Below are 18,663 nucleotides of genomic sequence, written 5' to 3'. Positions count from 1 at the left end.
CGTACAGACATTTCTGTGAAGAGCTATCAAGAATAAACTGTTAAGCTGAAGTAAACCAGACTAATGTGCATGCACTGTAAGATGTGGAACGCTGAAACTGGCCATGCAGCCCAGAATTATGCCTGTTAATAAGTTCTCAGATCTTGCCTTCGGTTGGACACCCTACAAGTTCATAGGCAATGATCTCAGATGCACGTGAGTAAGCTTCTCTTTCTAATTATTTTCATTAAGTTGAAGGTATTTTTAAATTTTGAATTTTAAAATCCTTAACATTTTAACAAAAAATATTTACTTCCATTTCACTTGTCAAAGATATTTAAAAACTATTAAAATTAATCACAGGTTTATAACTGACAACGGCCCATCCCCAGCTTCCTCAATGTCAAAGGCTATATATAGAGTATTTAGAAGATAGGGTGTTCAACCTGCACTGATTGAAAATGGCTCAAAATTCCCTACTCTGACAGTGTGGAGAGATAAATGCCAGGAAATTGGGAAAAATGGCCTTCTTAAGCACTGAATAATTCTTTGCTTTCATCACAAGTATTTTTCTGGATAAAGACATTTGGTTTACTCTATTTTCTTGCAACATTTGTAAGTTAAATTTGTGTATTTTTATCTGCATTTTTTGCAGCTGAGAACTAACACAGATTATCATTCTCAGAGATGCAAGTAGCCCACTTTCCTGTCACTTTTGCTTCAGCTGCATGTCTACCTGAGTAAAAGCTGAATGATGCCTTTTCAGCTCTTTTATCTTTATACCTGAGGACCCAACTTGGACTTGTTTCTCTTTATCTCTCTAAGCAGGAACAGTCATTTGAATTTCAGGGAGAAGAAAACTGTAAACATTCAGGATGTAAGATTCAAATTCATTTACCCCATGTACATTGAACCATACTGTGAAATTCATCATTTCACATTAATGCCAACACACCTAAGGATGTGCCGGTGGCAGCCCACAAGGGTCATCACACATTCTAACATAGCTTGCCCATATTGCTTGGCGGAACAACACAGAATACAACAAGCAACAAAACAAAACCGAAACAAGCCCCATTACTCCTCCCACCCATGCACATTCACAGTCCCCTAACCCCCAAGATGATTATCTTCTTGGCCTCCAGACTCCAGCAGACTCAGAATTGGACTCTGATACTCAGATATAGGGTCTTTGATTGTCCCAGTGGACTCTCAGAGATTTGCTGATCCAGGGGTCAAGACAATGATCCTTTACTTCCAGACTTTCAATTCAACTCTCAGGCATCTATCCTTAGGATTGGCCCCAGGACCCACTGATGACTAAACACTAGGCCTCGAACTCCAGACTTGCTGTGGTGTGGAACCCTGAGCATTAGGCCTCAAACTCCGGTCTCAGCAATTTGTAAACCCAGGGAGTCTTCAGACCTTGTTCCTTCTGCCTGCATGGAACTCCAGCTCCTGAAGCTGCTGACGTTGCTAACCCAGGGTGGCCACAAGCCTTCATTTTGCAAGGCCGAAATCCTGGCCCAGTCCATGGATGTCCCATGTCCACATTGCTGGTCTTCAAACATGAAGTGGATACTTAAGACTTCTGCCAGTCCTCTAATTCCCACACATTCTTTTTCCTAAACCCTAATATGACCTCTAACTTCCCTCGGTGTCCCCAAACATCCCCACGAGCCCAAGAAAAACACTAAAAGAACAACTAAAAATGAGCAGTGATCTCAATGGAGGTCGCAGCTCAGCATCATCTTGAATGGTGAAAGTTTAGTTTAGTTTCTTATTTTTTGTAATTATGGCCCAGAGATGTAAAATTCTTTGATAACGTATTTTGAAGAGATGGGCTATTCAGCCAATGCTGGCTTGGATTTATAGATGTCAGGTTAAATTCAAGTAATTGAACTTGAAAGAACCACACTGCCTTAATGACAGTTGCCTGGTGTTTGGAAGTCATTTGAGAGAGGTCCACAATAAATATCTGTTCAAGCCCACAAGATTGTAATATTGGAGAACACACTTAGAGGTCCAGAGAAAATAATGGAGTGATTGTATTACTCAGGTGGCTACTAAAACCAAATCAATCATGAAATAAAGACAACAAAATGCAATACTTAAATGAACATTAAACAAAAGCAATAATAAAAACATTGTATCAGGATTGAAGCCAATGGCTCTGTTGTACAGCCAACAATTATACAATAGGGATTTATCTCTGCTAAAGCTCTAGGATTTCCGGCCTTGCAGTATCTGACTATATCTAACCGAAAAGCTGTCAGAGGTGGATCAGCGCTGAAGGTTTTGTTGTTTGTAATACATATAACTGAATTCCATGGAAATGCACAGTGTATGATTGGTAAGTCTGCAGATGGAACAAAAGTTGAAGGAGTTATAGTTAATGAAGTAGGTTGTTTAAGGATACACGCTAGTGGGATGTAGATCATCTGGAAAGTTGGTCAGCAGACTGAGGATTAAACTTTATCCAGGCATGTGGAACTATTAGAGGTCAAATTCTAGTAAAACTTATGTATAGAGTAAATTGCAGGAACCTTCACAGCATTGATGCCCAAAGAGACCTTGGGGTGCAAGTTCATAGCCTTCAGAAAGTGAGATAGGTGGAGAGGACGGTAAAAAATCATTTGACAGCATATTTTAAAGGGATGGGCTATTCAGCCAATGTTGGCTCAGATTTATAGATGTCAGGTTACATTCAACTCAATTGAATTTGAAAGAACCACATTGGCTTAGTGACAGTTGCCTGGTGTTTGAAAGTCATTTGAGAGAGCTCCACAATAAATATTTGTGAAGATTCAAGCCCATGAGATGGTAAAAAGAATGAAAAATAGTTGGGATGCAGTGTTATAGCTATACAAAGCATTGGATAGATGCCAATTAAAGTACTGAGTTTAGTTCTGATTGCCACCCACCGCAGGAGGACGTGCTAATGAGTGGAAGTGCAGAAAAGATTCACCAAGATGTCGTGTGTAATAGAACGCTAGAGTTACAAGTAGGGATTGGATAGACAAGGTTTAATGACAATAGAACATAGGAGGCTGAAGGTTGATCTTACAGAGGTTTACAAAGTTATAAGGATAGATAGAATCTTTTATAAGAGCAGCTGAGTCTAAAACTAGACAGATTTAAAATGAGAGGAGAAGTTTAACGGAGAAAGTTTTTCACACAGAGGGTGGAGAATATCTAGAATAAACTGCCAGAGGAGGTAGTGGAGGCAAATCCTATTACAATGTTTAAAAAGTATTTGGACAGGTACCTGGATAGCAAAGGGGTACAGGGATAATGGGGCAGATGGGATTAGCAGAGATGGGTGTTATTGTCAGCATGGACAAGGTAGGCCATAAGAGCTTGTCTCTGTGCCATACATCTCTTATAGTTCTAGATCGAAGACTGACTTCAGCATCCAATATTGATGATAACATCTTCTTCTGAACTACGATTGCTCAGTCTGCAGCCTATAGTTTCCCTTTCAAAGATGTGCTTTCGAGCTGACTAAATGATCTGGTGCTTTTTCGATCTCCGGGGGATTTAGCAAACCGGACTCTCGAGAGTACTGGTGGGGCTGGCACAGCCATCACGGTGGGGTGGATGCTGCATCGAGGTCTGACGGCAGAAGATGAACCCATGGTTGGCTCCATTGCTCTGTGCCGATTAAAGCATTGAGCAAGATTAAAATCTTCGAGGACGAGAGTGGAAAGCGAACAGAGGTTCAGCACCATCTGCCTGCTTTTGGCCGGTCTCCCTCTCTTCTTGCTACTACCGTTGGGCAGGAGGAGCAGGAATTTTGGTTCCCATGCTGTCAGATTCAGGAACAGTTGTTCCCTGCAGCCATTGGGCTCCTGGACCGGATTCACTCTCCTCAGCGCTGAACAGTCTCCACAGCCGTGGACACACTTTCAGGGATATGTGATGGTCTTGTGTGCGATTTTTAGTGAATTTTGTTGTGTTTTTTTTTTGTTTTGTGAGTGCCAGCAGGAAGATAAATCTCAATGTTTTATATGGAATACAGACTTTGATAATGAATTTGAAGTTTGAACTTCAAACAATATTGTACATACCCTGTGTGGCTTTAACAAATTGATCCATATAATTGGTTCAAGACCACTACAGACTGAAAATAAAAATAACCAGTTTGCTCATGTTTTCAGTAGTACTTACCCTGGAACATTAGTTCAAAATAAGCAACATCAGAAAATAATATCCAACCTGTGAATTATTATGGTATCCTTTCTGACTATGATCCTGCCTACATACTTAACAAATTGCTTTTGTGTTCAGTTTTTGCTATTACATTCTCTTGAGTCCATGATTTATACGTGTTCAAGAGTATTACTAGATCAGCAATTCTAAGCTCTAGATTATTGATTCAGAGAAGTGAGTCCAAATCCTACCAAAGTAGCTGGGGAAGTTAAATTCAAATAATTAAATATATCTGAAATAAAAACAAATCTTTTGATCATTCGATTGTAAAATCCTCCTGGTGAACTGAAGGAATGAAGCCTGCTACATTTACTTGGTCTGGCCTTTATAATTCCAGATCCATAAGCAGTATGTTCTCAGATGTGGCTTAGTAAGAGTGACTAAGGATAGAAATCAAACATAGCACTTGCCATCATTCACTGTATCCCACACATAAACTAAAATGCTATTTTCTCCACCGTCCTATATGTTAATCTTCATAATTACACAATTCCTTGAAGATTAGATCGGTATCAGGGTCAGAATCATGATATACACTTTGACATTTATTCTTTATCTGGCAGCAGTACAGTGCAAGGCGTAAAAAATGACTGTAAGTTAAAATAAACGAATAATGCAAAAGAGGAATAGTGAGTTAGTGAGGTAGTGTTCATGAGTTTATGGACCATTCAAAAATCTGATCGTGGAGTGGACCAGGACCAATGGGAAAAATAAGCTGAAAAATGGCAGATGAACTTTAATGTAGACAAGTATAAGGTGTTGCACCTTATAAGGAGGACAAACCAGGGTAGGACTTACACGATGAGCTGTAGGGCACTGAGGAGTGCGGTAGATCAGATGGATTTAGGAATACTGGTACACAATTCCTTGAAAGTGGCATCACAGGTAGAAAAGGTTGCAAAGAAAGCTCTTGGCACATTGGCCTTCATGAATCGAAGTATTGAATACAGGAATTGAGATGTTATGTTGAAGTTATATGAGATGTCGGTGAGGCCTAATTTGGAGCATTGTGTGCAGTTTTGGTCACCCAACTTACAGGAAAGATGTCAATAAGTTTGAATGAATGCAGATAAAATTTACAAGGATGTTGCCAGGACTTCAGGACCTGAGTTATAGAGAAAGGTTGAATAGGTTAGGACTTTATTTTCTGCAAGGGTTCCCAACCCATTATGCAGCATAGACCAACACCATTATGCAAGGATACGTGGATCCCAGGTTAGGAAACCCCGTTCCAGATCGTAGGTCAATGAGGGGACTATGTTTTTAATTTTGAAGCAACTGTCCCATTAAACTGACCTGGAAGAAACCATGACTCCACCAGGGAGGTCTTCACAAACACTGTATGATGATGCCTTTTTAGTACAAAAACAAGGATCTCAGAGTGTGGCGAGAGTGTAGAACAAGTTGACAGTGGAAGTGGTAAATGCAGGTTTGATTTCAACATTTAACAGAAAATTGAGTAAGTAGGACCTGGATGGGAGGGGGTTAATAGCTATAGTCTGGGTGCAACTCATTGGGACTAGCAGAATAATAGTTCGGCAGAGACTTGGTGGGCCAAAGGGTCTGTTTCTGTGCTATAGTGTTTTATGGCTCTAATTCAGCTGGGATCAACAGAGCATCCCTCTCTCCTGAGGATAATTCTGAGGCGGGAGGAGAAGATGGCGGCGCGACGCAGCTCGCAGCGGCCACTCCGGTGGTGATGTCTGTTATCTGTCAAGTAGGGTGCCGTGCACAATCCTGATTTGGTGGAGGCAGACATGAGAGCACGGAGGAACATCTAGTGAAACTTCTGAAATGCCTGCTTCTCTGCTGCTGCTACTGTGTGGTCCAGAATCTCCGGAGGGGAAGGGCCCGAGTCCTCAGCTTTGCTTGTTGCTCGGTGGCCGGGGCGAGGTCAAAGCGCTCGGCAGAGGTTGGTGCTCGATGCTTGGTGTCGGAGTGCTGGTTGGAGGCTCGAAGTTTTCAGACAGACTCAGAGTTGGCTGCAGTCAGGTGCTTCCAATGGAGCTGCATCATCAAGTTTGCGGCGCTTGGAGGTTCATGGCAGGGAGAGATTCTCCCTTCTACCGTCTGCGTGAGATGATGGGGCTATCGGGACTTGAGACTTTTTTTTACTGTGCCCATGGTCTGCTCTTTATCAAATTACGGTATTGCTTTGCACCGTTTTAACTATATGTTATAATAATATTACAATTAGATTAGATTATGAGGACACTCAGTCCTCATTTATTGTCATTTAGAAATGCATGCATTAAACAATGATACAATGTTCCTCCAGCGTGTTGTGAGTGTTATAATAATGTGGTTTTGTCAGTTTTAGTCTTGGTTTGTCCTGTGTTTCTGTGATATCATTCTGGAGGAACATTGTATCATTTTTTAATGTGTGCATTTCTAAATGACAATAAACGAGGACTGAGTGTCCTCATAATCTAATCTAATTGTAACATTGGTCCTTGAGGGACTTTCATAGCTACACCTCACCAGCAATTTCACTGGTCCCATATCAGCTTCCCCAGAATTAAAGCAAGTATTCAGTTTGTGAGCTAAAGGAAGAACACACATCCCCAGTTCTCCATTTTGATTCGCCAAGGCCCCAGTTCCCATCTTATCTTTCAGCATACCAGGGTTCCCTGGGAAATTTATCATGCTCCTCTGAAACCGGGTGGTGAGGCGCAGATATGCAGCCACTAAAGGAGGTATAAGGCACTCCACTGGCCTGCAGGTCACCCTTGGGCAAGGTGTAGCACCTGCTTAGCCCCCCAGATCAGGGTCACGTGAAGCCATTCGAGCAGGTGGCGGATGGTTGTATGAGCAGTTGGCACATATCACAAGTCCTGGTTATGTGACCACTGATGCCAGGCAGACAATCTCCGAAGAATATTTATAATGGCTGAAGTCACCCACCTTGTAAAGGCACTGCCCAGAAGAAGGCAATGGCAAGCCACCTCTGTAGAAAAACTTGCCAAGGACAACCATGGCCATGGAAAGATCATATGACATGGTACATTATGATAATGACTCTGAAACATCTGAACAACTAAAATGACAAGTTTGTTCTGGTGGTAAAAGGAATAAAGCCCGTGAGTCTGGAAAGTCCTGAAAGGGCCGATTATCAGAGTTTTGTCATGGGTATCAGTTCCACGCAGAACTGACCAGAGAGTTTGCACATGGAAATTCAGCTTTTTGCGGATGGTTTCCCATGTTTTCAAACTTTGTTCTCATGGACACACTGGACTCATTCTTTTAACACCCATTCTGCATCACCACTAAGGCCAGGGCGTCCAGTACAGTCATGATGCACAGTTACAAAGAGCAGTACAGACCTGAACAAGATTGAATTGAATTGAATTGAATGATCTTTATTGTCATTATGCATAGGTACAATGAAACTCTGTTTGGCTTCCTCTCAGGCAATTAAATAAAGCGGTAGATAAAAACAAGACAGTAAGGAGAAAAACAGTATTAAATAGATGAGTAGCAGAAAATAAGTTGCAGCAGCACCAGAATATCACAGTAATGCACAAAGTGCCGTTAATGCAAGTATTTGAGTCGTTGTGTGTCTATGTGTGTGCTCACAGTTTCAGTCATTGTTCTGTGGGAGTGGTGTGATGGAGGCCACAGCTCTGGGACAGAAGCTGTTCCTCAGTCTATTTGTTCTGGCTTTTAGTGTCCTGAACCTTTTGCTGGACGGCAGCGGGTCAAACAGGGAGTGGCGGGGGTGTGTGGTGTCTCGGGTTATGCTGATTGCTTTCCTCCTGGTCTGCTGGAATAGATGGTGTCCAGCCTATTGAGTCATATCTGGACATTGAAGCGACAAAAGAAACAAACTGACCTAAAGCATATCTAACCATTTTTACAGGACATGAACAACAATACACTGATCATACCCAAATTTCACTTGCAGTGATCTATAATGAATAGTATACACTGCAAATTTAAAATAAGCCTTGCAATCTGCATGAATGTACAATTGAATCTGAACTGATTCTATGACCTACAAAATTCTAGAGGAACTTAGCAGGTCGGGCAGAATCTACAGAAAAAAAATAAACAGTTGACGCTTCAGGCTGAGACCCTTCATAAGGGCTGGGTCCAGAATTTTGTTGATGGGTTGCTCTACATTTCTAGCATCTGCAGAATCACTTGTGTCTATGATCTAGACTCACTTTCAAGGACTTGTGTTCTCAGTACTTTTTATACTTGTATTGTTTGTTTTCTTTTGCACATTGGTTCTTTGATATTCTTTTTCTGTATGTGCATGTAAAATTCTTTATTCCTTTTTTTTCTTGTAAATGCCTGCACAAAAATGAATCTCAAGGTTGTACATGGTACCTTTATACATACTTTAATAATAACTTTACTTTGAACTTTGAAATGAATAATGCAAGTACCAAAGTCTTTTTATGGAGACTGAATTACTCTTGGCCAGTCAACCACAGAGCAGTAGATTGCTGCCGACCCAGTTCGATAATGCTGGGGAGAGGCAGGTGCAATAATATGTAGAAACTTATACGACAAATGTAACTGCAGTCAGGCGATCTCTTAGCAGCAGAAGATATCAATGCTCTGCTCTTCAAGAGATACGGGGACAGCGATAAAATAAGGAAAATGAAGTGGCCTACTTTTCATCTACAGTCAGAGCAGGATAGGCTACGGCTATTGTGATAAATGTTGTGAAAGAAGGAACGTGGCCTAGAAATCCTTCTGCACCATAGAAAGACAAATTAATTCAGCAGTGCACAGGAGGCTCCTGGAGGTTTGTCAAAAGCCTGCTAGTGCTAAGTTGAATATGGCATCAGACCCAAGATGCTGCCTTATAGTTTAGGTTCTCTGTTTTCTAAAAGGACTAACAAATAAGTTCTGGAGATGGTGGTGGGAGGAGAAGCCCAAGGCAGGTGTAGTATGGGGAGGGGGGGGGAGCATTGTATCAGGAAGAATTATGATCTTGAGGGCTGATGAGAATTGGCTCAAGTTGCGGGTGGGGGTGGTGGGTGTTTCAGGATAACGTTCAGCTATAGAGGTATGGGAATGGTCAGACTTGCATTTGATATTGGGGAGGTAATGCAAGGGTTGGGTACAATCAAAGCAGTGTCCCAGAGTAATTTTATTATCAAAGTATGTAGATGTCACCATATACGACCTTGAGATTCATTTCCTTGCAGCCATTTACAGGAATATAAATAAATACAATAGAATTTATGAAAAACTATTATATAACCAAAGACTGACAAACAAACAATACGCAAAAGAAGACAAATCATGCAAATAAGTCTAAAAAAGTAAAATAAATAATAATGAGAGCATGAGTTGTAGGGTCCTTGAGAGTGAGTCTGTAGGTTGTAGAATCAGTTCAGTGTTGAGGTGAGTGAAGTTATCTGTGTTGGTTCAGGAGTCTATGGTTGTAGGGTAATAACTGTTCCTGAACCTGGTGGTTGTACAACCTAAGGGTCCTGGACCTCCTGCCTGATTGCAGCAGTGAGAGGGAGCTTGACATGGACGCTGGGGCACTTGTTTTCTCCTGGCAGGACTCATGCTAAATGTGCTCAATGATGGGGAGGACTTTGCCTTTCATGGACTGGGCAAGAAACAAGTAGGGGTTATGCTGGTAGTAGGGCCAAAGTCATAAACAGAAGAAGCCTACATGATCAGGAAGTAGAAGCGCAAAGATTGGGTTACTGTTTGGTGAGGGGAAGGACCAGAGTCATGACTGGTGTGGGAGGACACTCCTTCTGGGTGATGAAGGGTTTGACTGACCTTCACAAGAGATAAAAACTTAAGGGACTTTTAAGCAATGACACAGCTGATAGCACCTGTGTTTTGAAGATCTGCTTTTGCATGAGTACCCATCATCACTGTGTGTTAGTGTGCTAGCTGTAGCAAGGATTGTAATGAAAATGAGGACTTTTCCAACTTCAGTCTAAGTTCCCTATCTTCCTTCACAACCATGCTTGCGCTGAAATTGTACCACATTTCTCATATAAATGATGTGCTTCCTAATAGATTCTATCAGCTATGCACTGCACCTTCCACAAACCCACGACATACCGAAGAGCTTAATAACCACGTAGATACTTTTGAAATGGATTTGCCACCTTCATGCTTCCAACAACATTGTGCAAAGGATTCCCCACTGGAAGGAGCAATGAGAGAGTTTCTGTATTCATGGATCCTATATGAGGGAAAAATGATAACCAGAACAAGTGAACTATTACACTAACAAGAGAAAATCTGCAGATGCTGGAAATCCAAGCAACACACACAAAATGCTGGAGGAACTCAGCAGACCAAGCAGCATCTATGGAAAAGAGTAAACCATTGATGTTTCAAGTCGAGAACCCTTCATCAGGACTGATGATATAATACTATTCTTCTTTGAATAGTGCTATAAGAAATAGATTTAAGATATCCAGTGCTTTAACAGATCTCCCAAAAGACTGAAGATACACATAACACGTCATGGTAAAGCAAGGACTTTTGTTTGGAACAAAGGTGAAGTTTTTTAAATATTTTATCTCCCATCGCGGAGTAAAGGTTAACTCTATTGTGGGAAAAGTGGTAATCAAGTTCAAGCTACGTTGGTTTCTCTCTCAAACACTCCTGATCAACAGTAAGAAGGAATTTGCAAGAACACATTTCCATTTATGCAACACTTAGAAAGCACCAGTGCACCAAATTATGCAAGACATCGGGAGTTGTGTTGACAACCACTGCTCCTGCTCAGTCCACATCCTGAGTCTCAGTCTGTCACTAAACGCCCACACTGAGGGGGAAAATTACTGACTGGTATAGTAACCACACAGTAATTGCTGATCTTGTCATTTTCAAATGTCTCTCCCGGGCAGACTGTTTCAAATATCTTATTTATTTCACTGTTAAGTATTCTACCTGAGGAGGCCATTCACTTCATCAGTCCGCCGTCATCTCTTTATTCCTGCGGATGTTGTAAGTGATATTGCAGGCTGTTGAGACTTTGCCTCCACAACCGTCTGTGGCAATGAATTCCTCAGATTCACCACCCTCTTGTTAAAGAAATTCTTCTTCATCTCTGTTCCAAAGGGATGTCCTTCTATTCTGAATCTGTGCCTTCTGGTCCTAGACTTCCCAACTATAGGAATATCTTCTCCATGCTCACTTTACGCAGGTCTTCCAAAATTTGGTAGGTTTCAATGAATTCCCCCTCAGTCTTCTAAACCTCAGCCAAGTACATGCAATCAAGCAATTCTCCCCTCAGAGAATTGTGACTCTTTAGTATTCCCTAATGTAGAGAGCTGTGGATGATGAGCTTTTGAATGTAGAGGTAGATACTTGGACTAACAAGAGAATCAAGGATTATGGAGATCAGGCAAGTCAGATCTGCCTGCTCTGGTTTCCTTTGCCCATATCAACAACCTGGCCATTGTAATCGCAAAGGCAGACTGGATTGTTCTATATTGCCAACTGTACAACTGAGAACAACCGAGCAATGCTTGATTAAATTGTTGAAGAATGCACTATGTTCATGAAAAATTTAGACTGGTTGAAAGGCAAGTGAGGAAAGATACTATTATGGTCAGCATGCCCTAGTAAGTCTGAGGTGGTGAAAAATGCTGATGCTTGAGTTGTTTTGAAGTACATTGGAACATTTTTCATGTTCTATGCATTTTTTCCTATCATTAGATTTTCCACATACCAAATCTTTACAGGGGATGAATTGTGCTAAGAATCATTAAGTTTTTTTTTGTCTTTGCTTTTTTAAAAATTTGCTGAGCAAAGCTAAAGCAGTTCCAGGTATTTTAAGCTGTCAGTCAAATTGTAAATAGAAGTGGTATGAATATTAAGCTGTAGCATCTCTTAACCAAAGCCTTTCTGTGGCTGTGTATTATTTTACCTATAATTAATTCTAATGTATAAATTTAGGCTTTAAACTTTACCTCATACCATTTTCCAATTGGACTGTAGTGTGAGAAGTTGGCAGAAACATTGCTGGACTCATGGTAAAGAATAATATATGGAGGAGAGTAATCTGTGAGAAATGGTGTTTGTAGTGGAATAATCAGCATCACTTTCTAGATCAGTGCAGACAATGCTGGCCAGCACAGCAAGCATTAATGTGACCAATGCACACTGAACCGATAACTGGAAAAGGCATCTTGCCTTTCTATTGTAGCACCTGCCTAAGGAGTAAAAGCTATGCCCTTTTATAACATTTATGCCATTATCTGTTCTAAGCAGTAGAAAATTGTGCACACACAAAGAGAAAGGCTGTTGACCCCATTCAATCGGAAAAGTTTAAGTTCAAGTGTATTTGTCATTCAACCATACATGAATACCCATGAATACAGCCAAATGAAACAGCGTTACTCTGGGGTCAAAGTGCAAAACACAGCACAAGGCATATGTAGCACATAGAAGATAGCAGTAAACATACGGTCACACATAATAAAAATATAGTCCAGGTCCCTGAGTCCATAAATGTTGCAACAGTCTTCAGTCTAATACAATACGGTGAACACTGGGAGCAGCCCGAACTCTAACATGGATGCTGCGTCACACCACCTCCAGTACTCCGGTGCAGTGCACGGAAACCGACGCCTATGACTCCCCTTGGCGGCTGTAAACAGGTGACACCACAGCTTGAAGCTTAATCCTTGCTACGACCCAAGCCACGCAGTTGCCCCACCATCCACCAGTAAAGCCGTGAATCAGACTTGCAGCATTCAACATTAACGACGTCCAGCAGGGTTGCGCGATCACAAGAAAAGCGACTAATATGATCACTCGCTGTTAGACTGCACACCGCCTTCACACAGCGACTCCCCCGATGCCGTGGCAACACAATCCACGCCAAGTCTGGCTCCTACAATTTCACCGTCAACAAGTAACTCGCTGATGGGGTAGATATGCAGTACTTTAAGCTCTTAATGTCTAGCTAGGACCATAAAAAAAATTTAAAAAGACAATAACAGCTTTGATTGGCTCCATAAGAGCCAGTGCGTCCAATTGGAGGTATCTCACCAGAAGTAATGAAAGATATTAAATGTAGGCAGAATTTACATCAAGCTAACTGAAATTTGGAGCAGAGTTTCAATGAATGCCATTGGCTGCTTTCTATTTCTTGCAAAACTAAACGTGCCCTCATTGCTGCCTCTGAAATCCATGGCTGGCTGACCCTGGGTGATACTATTGCTTGTCTTCCTGTGCCCCTTCTGTTGCGTGGGGATCATTACATGGTAGGGCCTACCCCAGCAAAGTCGGTGGGCTTTCTCCCAGAGTGGCTATAACAGCTGCTGAGACTCCACTGTCCTAATCCCTCTCCTTTAACCCCCACTCATGAGCCAGCAAAACCGTCAGTCTGCTTGGGGCCATTGAATGTTTGTGAATTGTTCCGAGCTGAGAGTTGCTCCCTCCCCTGTCGAAGTCACAGCAGCCTCGGGTCTGAGGTCTGAGGTCTGCGAGGCTCAGTGTCGACAAGGGAGCTGTGGTCTGGAAGCCTGAGGCCCGGATGTGGCCTGTCCCGGGGTTGGAAGCCCACCTGTGGGAGGGAAAGGGGTTTGCCTTGTTTTGCTTCTTGTACGTTACGTTGCATTGTGTGCTGTCCTGCTGAACGCCGTGGGCATTTTATATCGGCGCCAGAATGTGCGGCAACTCCTGCCCCCCCCACCACGTCTTCAGATTGTGTTGGTTGTTAATAAAAATGAAATGACACATTTCACTGTATGTTTCAATTTATATGTGCTTAATAAATAAAGGCATCCATTAGTCTTGCGAGACCATAGATCCGCACCTGGAAAGTCTTCACTCTCCAGTGCACAGACCTTGGCAAGGATGTATGGAAGACCAGCAGTTGCCCATGCTGCAAGTCTCCCCTCTCCACGACACCGATGTTGTCCGAGAGAAGGGCATTAGGACCATACAGCAATGTCTGATTAAGTGCCTTGCTCAAGGACACAACACGTTGCCTGGGCTGGGGCTCGAACTCACCACCTTCAGGTAGCTAGTCCAATGCCTTAACCACTTGGCCACATGCCCACACACTTAATAAATAAATCTAACCTAAATCTAAATGTCATTCAGTTACAGCTAGGATGAATTAAGAAAAGTCAAAACATTGGTGACTTTTTTCTTACATTTGAGACTCTAACACACATTCACACACTAAAAGTAAATTAGAATACTGAAATATTATATTATTAAGGGCCTTTCTAAGGACTGTTCAAATCTCCCATTTATTTGAGTGGGGACTACTGTGCTTGCTCCATTTTCTACAGCACAATCTCAGTTCTCACAAGTCCCTGCTAGAGCTGGAAATCTTGACAAAGTTTATGTTGTCCCATTGGACTCCCATTTGTACCTTTGGTGGGCAGGCTGAGCTCAGAGTCAGCCAGAGAGAGACTGAGATCATGACTCTCAATGTAGAAACTCCCCCGCCCTTGATTTACCCAGCACCAGCAGATTCACCTACCTGGGCAGCATCATTCCGCAGGATGGTAGGACCAAGGGCAACATCCAGTGCAGAGTCAGCAAAGCTAGAAACACCTTCAGATCAAGGAGCAACATAAAGGGATCAATCAAGTACAGCGTCCATGCCAAGGTGAAGTTATACCAGGGCTGTGTGCTGTCCACACACTTGCACATGTCAGAATGCTGGTGCATGACAGAGTGATCTTGCCAAGCTATCATCATTCCACAGATCTATATTTTTTGGCCAAGAAGGATATCCAGCCATACCCTACTCCTTCAGTGTCATCAAGAGTATATGGCAACGATCATCAAGAGGACATGATGGAGATATACTGGGCAAGTGATGAAGAGGGGCCAACTCTATCATCAAGACAGCACTTCATTGGGCCCAAGGGGCAAAGGAAACACAGGAGACCAGGGACAATTTGGCACTATACTGTAGAGGCAGCAATAAAGACCCTGACCACACCTAGGGCACAATAGAGAAGATGGCCAAGGATAGAGATGGAGGACTTTTACTGCTGCCCTAAGTGCCAGCGGTGTAACAGGAGGTAACGATTGGACATCCACGGAGCAACATAGGACCAGAGATAGCCAGCTTCAGCTGACACCAGCACGAGAACCAAAATTGATACTGAGATACCAGACAAGACACTGGACAAGTCCACCAGGTTCACCACCAGCAGCCTCGGGTGCAGTTATTACCCGCCAACCATCGGGCTCCCGAACTAACATGGATAACTTCACTCATCTCAGCTGATCCCAAAACCTATGGACTCACTTTTAAGCACTCTGCACCTAATGTTCTCAGTACCATTTATTTATTTACTTTTTTTTGTATTTTCACAGTTTGCTTTCTTTTGCACATCAGTTGTTTGTCGGTCTTTGTGTGCAGCTCTTCAATGATACTGCTGTATGTCTTTGTTCTACTGTGAACGTCTGAAAGAAAATGAATCTCAGGGTAGTACTGTACATCTGAATCGGAAACAGGTATAATATCTGCTGCATATGTCATGAAATTTGTTATCTTTGCAGCAGCAGTACAATGCAATACACGATAAATAAACAAAAAAAGGAATTATAGTAAGCATATATATGTATATTAAATATTTAAGTTAGGATAAGTGGTGCAACAAATGGAAATTTTAGGAACGTAGTGAGGTAGTGTTCATGGGTTTGATGTCCATTCAGAAATCGGATGACAGAGGGGAAGAAGCTGGTCCCGAATGGCTGAGTTGGTGTCTTCGGGCTTCTGAGCCTCCTGCCTGACAGCAACAACGAGAAGAGGCCACATGATAGTATTCAGACTTCAATGATAGATTTACTTCGAATTTTAAACTTTGAACTTATAAGCTAAGAATCTGGGGCTGGCACAGAGGCTGAAGAACTGTTGATTACAAAGTAACCATGAATGCACATAAAGAGGCTGAAACAAGTAGCTACTATTGGATATTTTGACCCATTGAATTTGATGTCCAAAATCTGAGAGGCAGGAAAAGGACAATTGATAGTTTGTCCAATTTCATCCTTATTAATACATAAAAAAGATGTATTTTAATTTTTCCGAAACTTCCAAAATAATTACTTTTGCTCTGCTCTTTCATCCTAATAATATTTTCCTTCCTTTTTTTAGGAGCCACACTTAGGTGATTTCCAACCCATCAGGAAACATTAAACATCATCGGGCACCAAAACCATTAAGGATGTTGACCAGGAATATGCAGAGTTCTCTCTCCTCAAGTAATTTATTTGGAATAAAATAAGCTATCACCCTTGAGGCAGTTTCAGGAAACATTTAATCTTGTCAGCAGTTCCTCATGCAAATATTTTAAATGAAATTCTAATGTACAAGTTATTAAGTGCAATGATTTAATAAGGGTCATTGCTGAAGGATTCCACCTACTAGTGGTTCAATCACATGTAAACCACATTCATGAGAATTTAGTTGGTTATGTGTGCAGACATCCCACCTCTCCTGGAAGTTCTGGGAGTCTCCCGCATATTAATAGTGGCTCCCTGATGCCCGCAAATTATATACAATGTCCCGGATATTGAATTTTTTGAGAGCGACTGTGAGAGAACGCGCGAGAGAGACCGAGAGAGCGAGTGCAAGAGCAAGAAAGCAAGCGCAAGAGAGCGAGCACGTGCGTGAGAGAGAGAGCGAGAAAGCAAGCGCGAGAGAGAGTGAGAGCGAGAGCAAGAGCGAGAGAGCGACCACAAGAGAGAGAGTGAGAGCGTGAGAGAACGAGAAAGCAAGCGCGAAAGAGCGAGTGCGAGTGAGAGCAACCACGAGAGAGAGAGAATGAGAGCGTGCGTGAGAGAGAGTGAGAAAGCAAGCACGAGAGAGTGAGAGCAAGAGCAAGAAAGCAAGCGCGAGTGAGAGCAACCACGAGCGAGAGAGCGCGCGCGATACAGAGTGTGAGCAAGAGCGAGAGAGTTCGAAGAAAAGTCAGAGTGGCAGTGTTCCAAAAAAATATAAAATGTACATCACCCCAGACTACACTAAGGTATACCCCTGCCTAATAGGGGTCAAAAATAATGACAGTGTTGCTCGCTGCACTGTTTGCAACAGTGACTTTTCTATTGCCCATGGTGGGTTAAGACTGTAAAAGACATGTTGAGGTGAGTTTAACAGGTGTCATTCGTTCATTAGCATAGCTAACGTTATTTAAACTAGCTGGCTAGCTGCTAAGGAGCTACTCTATTGCAGACATCCCACCTCTCCCGGAAGTCTCCCGCAAGTTGATGGTGCTAACTCCCTGAAATGAGTTTTTGCAGGGTGGGATGTCTGTGTGTGTCACTGCATTTCTTTCTCACTGCAATGCTGGAGGAAAAAATTGTGTCTGTAATAATGTTAAACAGCACCATGTAAATTTATGTTCTGCTAATGTTATTTGTCCAGTTTAAACGAGAGCAGAAAAGTGATAAAATAAACCCATTGTTGGATGTAATTATAATTACTGAGCCTTCCTTTCAGAGCAGATAGCAAATGAGACAGACTAATTCATTTGCCCACGTATATTAAAATTCAGCTTAAATCATTAAATCAAGGCTGGCACAGCAGCACCTGCTAGTTACGCACTGAGGCAAAAAATGTTATAAAATGCACTTTATTTACAAGCAGCTTGTAGCAGTATGCTTGACTTGGTTCAGTGTCAGCATTCTCACCTTGGAGTTTGAAGGCTGCAGGTTCAAATCCCATTCTAGAGTTTGAGGCTATAATTTGGGCAGAAGCTTTGGCAGTGTTGCATTGTCAGAGGTGCTGTCTTTTTAATGAGATGTTCATCTGACATTTCATCCTTCCTGGCAACCTCGTGAAAAGATCTTTCCTAGTTTTTCAAAGTTTTAAGGTGATTGGAGGGGTGTAAGGGGGATGTTAAAGGTATGTCTTTCACACAGAAAGTGGTGGGTGCATGGAATGCGTTGTCAGGGGTGGTGGGACAGGCAGATACATTAGGGGCATTTAAGGAACTCTCAGGCAAACATAATAGGCTATGTGGGAGGGAAGGGTTCAATTGATCAGAGTAGGTTAAAAGGTCGCTACAATATAATGGTCTGAAGGGCTTGTATTGTATTATAATTTCCACGTTCGAAAGTTTTATGTTCTAGTTAGGAGGCACAGGAGCCTCAAATCCCAGACCACCAGGTTCAGGAACAACTACTAACCCTCAATCATCAGGCTTTTGAACTGGAAGCCAGAACTTCACTCATCCCAACACTGAACTGATTTCACAAGCCATGGGCTCACTTTTAAGAACTTTACAAATCGTGTTCTCAATATTTATTACTTACTTACTGTAATTATTTTTTTCTTTTTCTATTTGCACAGTTTGTTGTCTTTGCAATTGCTGTTTGTCCGTCTCTGTCGTGTGAGCTTTTTCATTGATTCTATTGTGTTTCTTTCTACTTACTGTGAGGGCCCACAAAAAATAAACCTCCAGACGGTGACATATATGTACTTTGATAATAAATTTATTTTGAACTTTGAACTTTACCTCGGCTAACATTGCCACCCTTCAAAGGACACCGATA

The 18,663-nt window shown here is 42.1% G+C and overlaps 1 protein-coding gene across 3 annotated transcripts in view; it reads right to left on the bottom strand.

Moving 5' to 3' along the window:
- grin2aa (glutamate receptor, ionotropic, N-methyl D-aspartate 2A, a) overlaps positions 1 to 18,663 on the bottom strand; it is a 315,483-nt gene that overhangs the window by 100,087 nt on the left and 196,733 nt on the right. The window lies entirely within an intron of this gene.

This window comes from Mobula hypostoma, chromosome 9, assembly GCF_963921235.1.
Source record: "Mobula hypostoma chromosome 9, sMobHyp1.1, whole genome shotgun sequence".
Lineage (NCBI taxonomy): Eukaryota > Metazoa > Chordata > Chondrichthyes > Myliobatiformes > Myliobatidae > Mobula > Mobula hypostoma.
The sequence above is the reverse complement of the archived record's forward strand: the minus strand, read 5'-3'. Positions and strand labels throughout refer to the sequence as shown.